The sequence below is a fragment of the Adelges cooleyi genome, unplaced genomic scaffold, assembly GCF_023614345.1.
Source record: "Adelges cooleyi isolate 19-005CV unplaced genomic scaffold, UGA_ACOO_1.1 ACOO_flye_CR_arks_rails_tigmint_CR_PRNA_307, whole genome shotgun sequence".
NCBI classification, from domain to species: domain Eukaryota; kingdom Metazoa; phylum Arthropoda; class Insecta; order Hemiptera; family Adelgidae; genus Adelges; species Adelges cooleyi.
In genome coordinates, this window is record NW_026095978.1 from 1,901,018 (window position 1) to 1,909,513 (window position 8,496).

At 29.6% G+C, this 8,496-nt stretch overlaps 1 pseudogene; it reads right to left on the reverse strand.

Moving 5' to 3' along the window:
• Window positions 1–1,565: 1,565 nt before the first annotated feature.
• LOC126839757 (uncharacterized) lies at window positions 1,566–2,848 on the reverse strand (annotated as a pseudogene).
• Window positions 2,849–8,496: the final 5,648 nt, after the last annotated feature.

An 8,496-nucleotide genomic window follows, 5' to 3' on the forward strand; every position in this document is an offset into this window, starting at 1 on the left:
CAACTTTTGAACTAACTCGTTAGTTGAATAAAATAGGATGGTACTTAAAAAGTTTATTTTAGAATTTTTACCTCGACGTCACCTTAAAAGTTTCTAAATTCAATAAAATAAGATCAATAAAAAAAATTGAAAAATATTAATTTTGACCCGTCCTCCTCACTATACAGAAGCTATATACCTTGGCTTAACATTAGATAGGCTTTTTAGACAGCGTAAACAAAACTAAATCCCAAAACTATTTATACTTGTTTGGCTAAAGTTTGTTACACTATTTACACGCCTTGCGGTTACTCCCATTTGGATATCTTGATCATTCTAAGTGGGATTTATCGTAAGATGTGTAAATAGTGTTATTATAATACCCTATTCAAGTTTTAATAATTTTTTAAAGTTTGTTACTTTTACATTTGTAAGTAAGTGTGTTGATCGTACTGTATTTCTAGCTTTCTAAGTTATGTAAGTGTATGGACAGTCAACAGCTGGTGTTGAATATATTTTCATTATATTTTTAATTACAATGAAGATCTACCCTATTCGTATTGACCCTTATAATAAAAATTTAGCATTTTATTTATTTATTTTTTTATTAGATAAATATATTTACAATCTATACAGTATGTATATTAAGCAAATGTGATGAATGTTATATACATGACATTGAAATTATCTTCAAATGACACTGAAAAAATTGTGATACAATTATTTAGTGTTACATACAATTATTTAACTCGCTGGGAAAATAGTTAATATTAAATTTTAATATAAATATTTCACTCTTTACTCCGCTCATCCCATATGTTATCAACCAAGGTGGATTCCACCTTGTTATCAACCTACTGTAATCATAAGCATTCGCTACAGTGAGATTGATAACAGCATAGTATTCTATGATAGCAAATAATACAAATGGTGATTAAAGAGGTACATCTTCTTTACAATACAGTTTTTTAAAGTGATGCGCGATAATATATTTTTTTTTCGTACCCTCTATAAAGAATTTCACTTAAAAAATACACCATTGATTTTATTACGTTATAATATTATTATTATTAAACAATAAAAAGAAGTATAGTTATTTGTTTAATTTTTAGAACTGTTGAGCTTATTGAAATAAAGAAGGTTACATTTGGGTGGTTGGTTTTAAAATGCCAAAAGACATACATACTCGTATATATTTATGTATGTCGACGGGTAGTCAAAAGTAATTTTAATTCAATTACCGCAAATTAATTTATAATTAGTCGACGTACTCTAAAGCAAACAGATATATTAAGGCCTGGCGTGTACATATCTCGTTTGTTAGTTGACAGCAGAATCAATTATTGAAAAACGGCGGAATACGATTGAGCACGGTGCCGGAATAACAAAGAACACGGTTTTGACCCTTCAAAGGCGTACGATTGCGCGTGAAATTGGATGCGACGTTGCCGGTAATGGTTACATAGACGGATAAATAGAATAATTAAAAAAATTTCGTTAAAAAAGTTAAGTTTATTATTTTATATTTTATATCAATTATATTAAATTTTAATGCCTCGATACCTATTTCCCACTGTTGGCAAGTACTAAAGTAAATTTTCTGACGTTTTATTTTGTTCATACTCTTCATGTTTTTTTTTTTTTTTAAATTCAATTTTCTCTAATTCTTGCTTCGATATTGGCTTCACTATTCCTTTGGAAATGGTTGATAGTTTGGTTGATGAGCACTGTCAAACTGTGGTTGTATGTACTATGGAAATTTTGAGCCCCGTTTGTAGTTCTGAAAACGTATGACATACTATAGTAAACATTTTTATTTTTATTTTTAAGACTTTTGTTAGTAAATATTTACCTAGGATTTGGTGATGGTGTCTCAGCCCATAAAATAGGTGGAAATAAACAGCTAGGTTCAATATACTTCTCCAAAACATGATCAGAAAATATTTATCCAACTGCAATATTTGGACACGCACTTATAAGTTCTACAAAAACATCCTCAACGTCATTTGGAGCGATGAAAGAAAGTCCAAAAAATAATTTAAGCCATATTTGTAAAAGGTTATTTTTATCGTTATATGCTATTCTTAATTTTGTAACGCTATTAATCTTAAAATTGATTTTGATTATTATTTTTAAAAATATTCTTATGTGTTTCAACTTACTTTGCACCACCAAGCTTGTCCCAAGAGAAAACGGCATTTTTTAATTTGGACAGCCGGAAAAACTTCTTTCGTTGCTTCAATAGCACAAATTTCAAAACCAATGTGCAAAATTTAATTTTAAAAAGTAGTGATTGCTTTTCGCATATACTAATAAAATATTTCGATACATTTATGTAAGTATTTTTAAATTTATCCTTTAAAAAAAATATATCAAAAATACGTAAATGCCGTTTTTATAACCATGAATGGTGTAAAATTGCAAAAAAAATGTTGGAGCATATTCGAATGTTCCGTCCGTAAATACAACTGTGCAACTTGTCAAGCATTGAAGATTCTCTTTAGTTGTTATGCAAATAAAAGTGCAATTATCGAGTAAATGTATACATTTTTTCCCTCTAAACATTAAAAAATCTTCATTTTGTAATTCCTTTAATTGCGTAATAGCATCTTCTAAAGATATGGGGTAAGGAGGGAAGTTTTTTCTTCGTTCAATATACATAGTCTTTCTAACTGATTTTATGTTCTAATGCGGTACTTACGCTATTCATAAGTTCACTTCTAATTAACTTTATTGACCTAGTAGGTATGGAACTTGTAGCTTATCTTTTGCAACTTTCCCGTAAAACTTGCCTATCGAGTTTTTGAATTGAATCTACAGAGTGGTTATGCTCACCAGCATTTTCTAAAATTGAATCCTCAGTTGTCATTAATACTGTAGACGTACACTATTTTTTACAGCACCTCCATCTGACAAATCCATCAGCCCGCTGTCTGATGTATAGAAATTTGTGCCCATTCACTACTAACAAATCACTCCCTCTTTCCGAAGTAATACGGCGAATTTCATTTTCCATTTTAAAATAAAATAAATATAAAATGTCAAATATCAAAAATATGTTTTCACTATTACTAATTGGAACAAATTTTTATTTATGAATTATTACGTTTCTTAGTTTTCATCGTATATTTTAGAGCAATCAAAAAATGTAGTCACTGTTAGGAAATTTATAAACACAATTGACAATATTTCAATGTATTAACAAAACGGCACAGGACTTTTCCGGTTTCTGAATACACGATGCAAGTCACGTTGCACCCACTTCTTTTTGGCATGATAATATTATAATGTCATAATGATACCGTCAAAAATATGGAAAGGTTAGATTATAAAAGAATTTCGTCGAAAGTGTTGTTTACTGATAAAATATGACGTAAATAGGTAAATAACCGCTTCTCCATCTATCGGTTGACAATCGGTTACCTCTGTAAATTCCCAATAAAAAAGGACGAAACCGTGACAGCGTCCACACAATGGCATGTAGCTCGAGACGACTAGAATGGTACATCTTCTTGTTACAGCGTAAACCAGATGCAACTCCTCATTTTTACCTTCAAGTAGCATTCCTGACGTGGCATTCCTGGCGTGGACTTGAGTTATATCAGCGGTGGAGCTAAACATTTTCAGCGCCGGTTTTTCACACAGGAACGACTTCAACCTGTCGAATGCCTCCAGCTGCTCTGAACCCCATTTGAATGGTTCCTCCTTCTTGGTTAACTTGGTGAGTGCAACTGCCTCTTTGGCATACCGAACAATAAAACGTCTGATGAAGCCCGCTAAACCAAGGAATCGTCTTACCTCGTGAACGTCTTTCCGACACCGGAAAATGAGCAATGGTTTCGGTTTTCTTACTGGGTTCTACCTTCCCTTCCGAAATGCTAAAGCCTAGGAGATCAAGCTCATTCGCTCTGACTATACAATTTGCCGGTTTTAAGGATCAAATGACGTACAAAAACAAACATACAAATACAAGTGCGGGCAAAAATTTAAATAAAAAAGAAGAATATATTATGCCTTACAAATTTTGTGACAAAGTAGAAGAAAACCATTTCGATATTTTATACTTTAATGACGGAAAAGGGAAGTCACACTATTTTTTTATTAAGCAATTGTCGCGGTTAGTGGGATCTTTAAAGTCTAGAAAATGCAAATAAAAGGCAATTTGCAAGCGTTGCTTCTATGTGTATGTAGATATACCAAAATAAGTAAACAAAGTGATAAGTTTGAGAGACCACACAAAAAAATGTATTTTGAATTCACCAATTATACCCATTCTACCAGAATCGAAAACATATCTAAAATTTATGAACTGGGGCAATACTCCAAAAACATGAATTTGCCATTTAAGTAGATTTCTAATCACTTTTAATCAAAAACGATAATAATGAATCAAATTTGAAAACTCGGATAACTTACGATCATGTTCCCATGAGTTTTGCATAATTAGCGAAGCCAAATGTAAACGTTCCCGCTAAACTACTTCGACAATATAGAATTCCTCAGGAAACCGTTATTTATTGTGGTGACAATAACAGTAGCAAGACAGATGTTGCAAAAAATGTTGTTGAATCTATTGTGGAAGTAGCAAGAAAAATAGTAGAAGTGATTTTTATTTGGAAATCTAATTTGATTACAATGTACTCTCCTCATCCCATTATAAACTTTAATCACATATATAAATTTACTCAGCCTTTTTACAACTGTTGCAGGTAACCAAACCATTTAATAAACTCTTAATAATGATCTCTATACATTAATTTCTCCCCTTCTTTATAAGTAACAAATAGTTGTTCTTTGTAATATATATTTTTTTTAAATTTAAATGTAACCTTTTTATTTTTATAATTTACTCACTATACAAAACTTTTTTATTCAATAAATTTGTACTGGTTTTGGGTTTATATGAAAATAACATCTCAAAGGGTAATTTTAAAGTTACCGGTCACGGTACATTATTGTAACTACTAATAAATCTTAAAATGTTTTCTTCTATTTTAAAACTATTGTATTTAATAAATATTTTATAAGATATTTTTTAACTGTTTGCACTCCTCTTTCTGCCAGCCCATTAGATTGGCTATGAAAGGGGGTGACTTAGTTATTTTAATTTTGGATTCTAAACCAAATTTCTTAAACTCCCAAAAATTAAATGGTGGGCCATTGTCTGAAACAATTTCTTCTGCAAAACCAAAATACACAAAACTCTCTTGTAACGCCTTAATTACTTTTACACAACTTGTACCTTTCATCTTCTTAACATCTATAAACTTACTGTAAGCATCTACAATTAATAAAAATATATGATTACTAAAATGAAAAAAATCTATATGAATTCTTCCAAACGGCCTACTTGTCTGACTACTTCTTTATCCACATTTTTTGTTTAATCACACAGTTTACAACCTTTGGCATAAACCTCCTTCCTCCTCCCCTAGCCCCTCTTCAACTTTCATAGTTACTTTTCTCTCCCCTTCAGCTTCCATGACTTCTCCCCTCAATTGCTCAATTGCAACTTAGAGGTCAGCCGAAATTTTGTGTCATGACATTGAACTAACTAATACCCAATCTAACCTAGCTGAATTTAACCAAACCAGAATTTGTGACATCAAGAGAAGAGTGAAGGAAAAGTGAAGAGAGGGCAGGGGAGAAAAAGAGAGGAGAAGGGAGGAAAAGGAAAGGAGATGAGATGACAAGAAATAGAGAGGAAGGGAAAAAGAAAAGTGAGGAAGAAATGAGAGAAGAAAAAAAAGGATGAGAGGGGAAAGGAAATAATAAGAGGGGTGGAAATGGAATGTGAGGGGAGGAATAGAGTGGGTAGATTTTTAAATAAAGGTATATGGATAAAAGGAATGTTTTCAAAAGGATTATTTCAAGTTGATGATTAATGCAGTTTTTGGTAAGTAAATAATACTATTTGTACAATTAATAATGTAATTATTATTTCAACAGGTAAAACTATAGAAAAATAAAAGGAAGCGATTGAAGATGTCACTCGTATGCAGCTCGTATGAATAATGATGAATTAAAATTTGACAAGCTTATTTATGTCAGATATTCAGTTTCGGAAATTTTGAAAACGCATTGTAAAATTTTCATTATATCGTTACAGTAATTATCTAATTTTATAAAAAAATTATATTTAATATATATATTTTTTTTTCAGATTCTCTGATGTATCTTATGAAACTGAAAACTTCTACAATGACGTGTTCGCCATACAAGGGTTCCTTGAAAAATTGCATTTACCTAATTTTCATCTCTACTATCCGTGATTAGGGTCGAAGAAAAAAGGCCCAGGAACTTTCACTGGTTAGTTATATAATATATTAATATTTAAAAAAAATGTATATATATATATATATATAATTTAAATGTTTTAGATCAGACCAGTGTGTCAAGACAAATATAAAACAAGACTTCGGGTAAAATTTCAAGACTATATACAAATTGTAGATACGCATAACAAGGCCAAGGAAGTGGCATACCATATGACAATCGAGGATCATAAAGATTGTTTATTTCAAGAAATGAACTCTAAAGATGCTGCCAATTTCAACGCCTATCGCAAGACGAATTCATTCAGACTCTCCAAGCTTGCATTGAGTCGACACGATAACAAGCAGATTGTAATACGATATCGAATTCATACTCTACTTGATAGCCACTATAAACTTAAGTAAGTTATAATATCATCATTATGTAGGTACATGTAATACATTTTGTTATTTAAACAATTTCTTTGTTTGCAGGGAGATGGCTTAACCAGAAGAGAAGGATAGATTGTGAAATTGTATTTTAGTATTAAATTTATAGTGTGATTAAATTTCGTTTTTTTTTATATTGTATTTAATGTCTGAAATTTGTAAAAATATTTTTATTTAAAATATTTATTAATTGAAACTCTTAATTTGAATTGCACATTTTATAAATTCTATGTTACAATACTTGTAAAGTGTACAGTTATTGGAACCTTTTGGAAAATGTAAATTTTATATCACTGTTAAGTTAGTTCTAAATATTGTTATCTTGCTTACTATAGAATCATTATTTATAACCATCAAATATTATTTTTAATGTATTCTTAATTATAAAATGACAGAAAAATACAGTTATTAGAACCTAAAATTGAGTCATTAGTTTTATAATTGCTGTTATATTGGTATCTCCTTAAACTGTTAACATAATTTAATATTTTTACCATTGATATTAAACTATTAAATAGGTACCTATAATACTATACCCATAGACATAACGATACTATGGTATAATATATAATAATTAAAAAACACATCATATAAGCAATATACCATAATAATTAAAAAGTTTAAACTTAATAGATTAGAGAAAAACAAATAAATTAAGTGATTCTAAACAAAATAACTAATGAATTAATTAATTTGGTAATAAATAAGTAGCTATAATTTATTATTTAATCTTGATGTAAGTACTCCAATCTAAAAAATGAATCCATTTTACTTAATCACAATAAAACTTGACGCTGTTGGAAGTCAAATATTATAATATAGTTATTTAAAACGAGTAGGTACTTGACTTTAAATAAACATAAATAATATAATTCAATTATAGCGGCTTTTTAGCTCCCATAGAAAAGATGTTCACCTATATAACGATAAAAAAATGCTGAAATCAGTTCGGTAGACACCTCGGAAAGTTACTTCGCGTTTTAGTCTAATTTTAAGTTTAATTTTTTTGAACAGATAAACGTTAAAAACTAGCATTTTCAAACATTCAAGATAGGTAATTTGATTGTTAGATAAACAATACTGGTCGTCTTCTGTAAATTTACCTTCTAGGTTTTTGCCAAAATATGTTTTGTCAAAATTAATATAATTTGGATATTGGAGGGAGAGTCCACAAGCCGTAATAATTGTAATTGTAACCTGGATTTAATGGGTTCAACATTGACTTCGTTGTGATTTACATTTTAATTTATACAACATAATAAATCAGGTTTTAAATTCACTTTTATTACAATAAGTAGGTATAATATGATATATACCTACTATATATAACAGTATATCATGATAAGAAAAATTTATAACAATTATTATAACAGTAATAATTGTTTTTATCAAATGTGTGAGTGGCCAAGAATACATTAGTAACACTATAATATTAGCAGACTAATATCTACTTATATCATTCGAAGGCTGAAAAAAATAAAGAAAGAGGAGGTTCAGAATTTAATCGATTTTTTTTTTATTTCATTGGCCACTATCGTTTTGAATAGCGGTTGCCTGACTACATTTACTATAAAACAATTTTTTTTGTTGGTTTTTTTTTTTTGTATATAACTTACACTTTTTAAATACCTCGTGTGATTCACTTGTTCCTCCCTTTGGCCATCTGTAAAATATGTAGTTTATTGTTTAAATATCGTATCGCCAATAAAGGGTTTACACTTAAAAATTTGTGTAAAGTAAGGTATAATATATTGAATTAATTTTGTTTAAACTCGTTGAAAAAAATCGAATTTTTGGTTGCAGTTAATCGAAA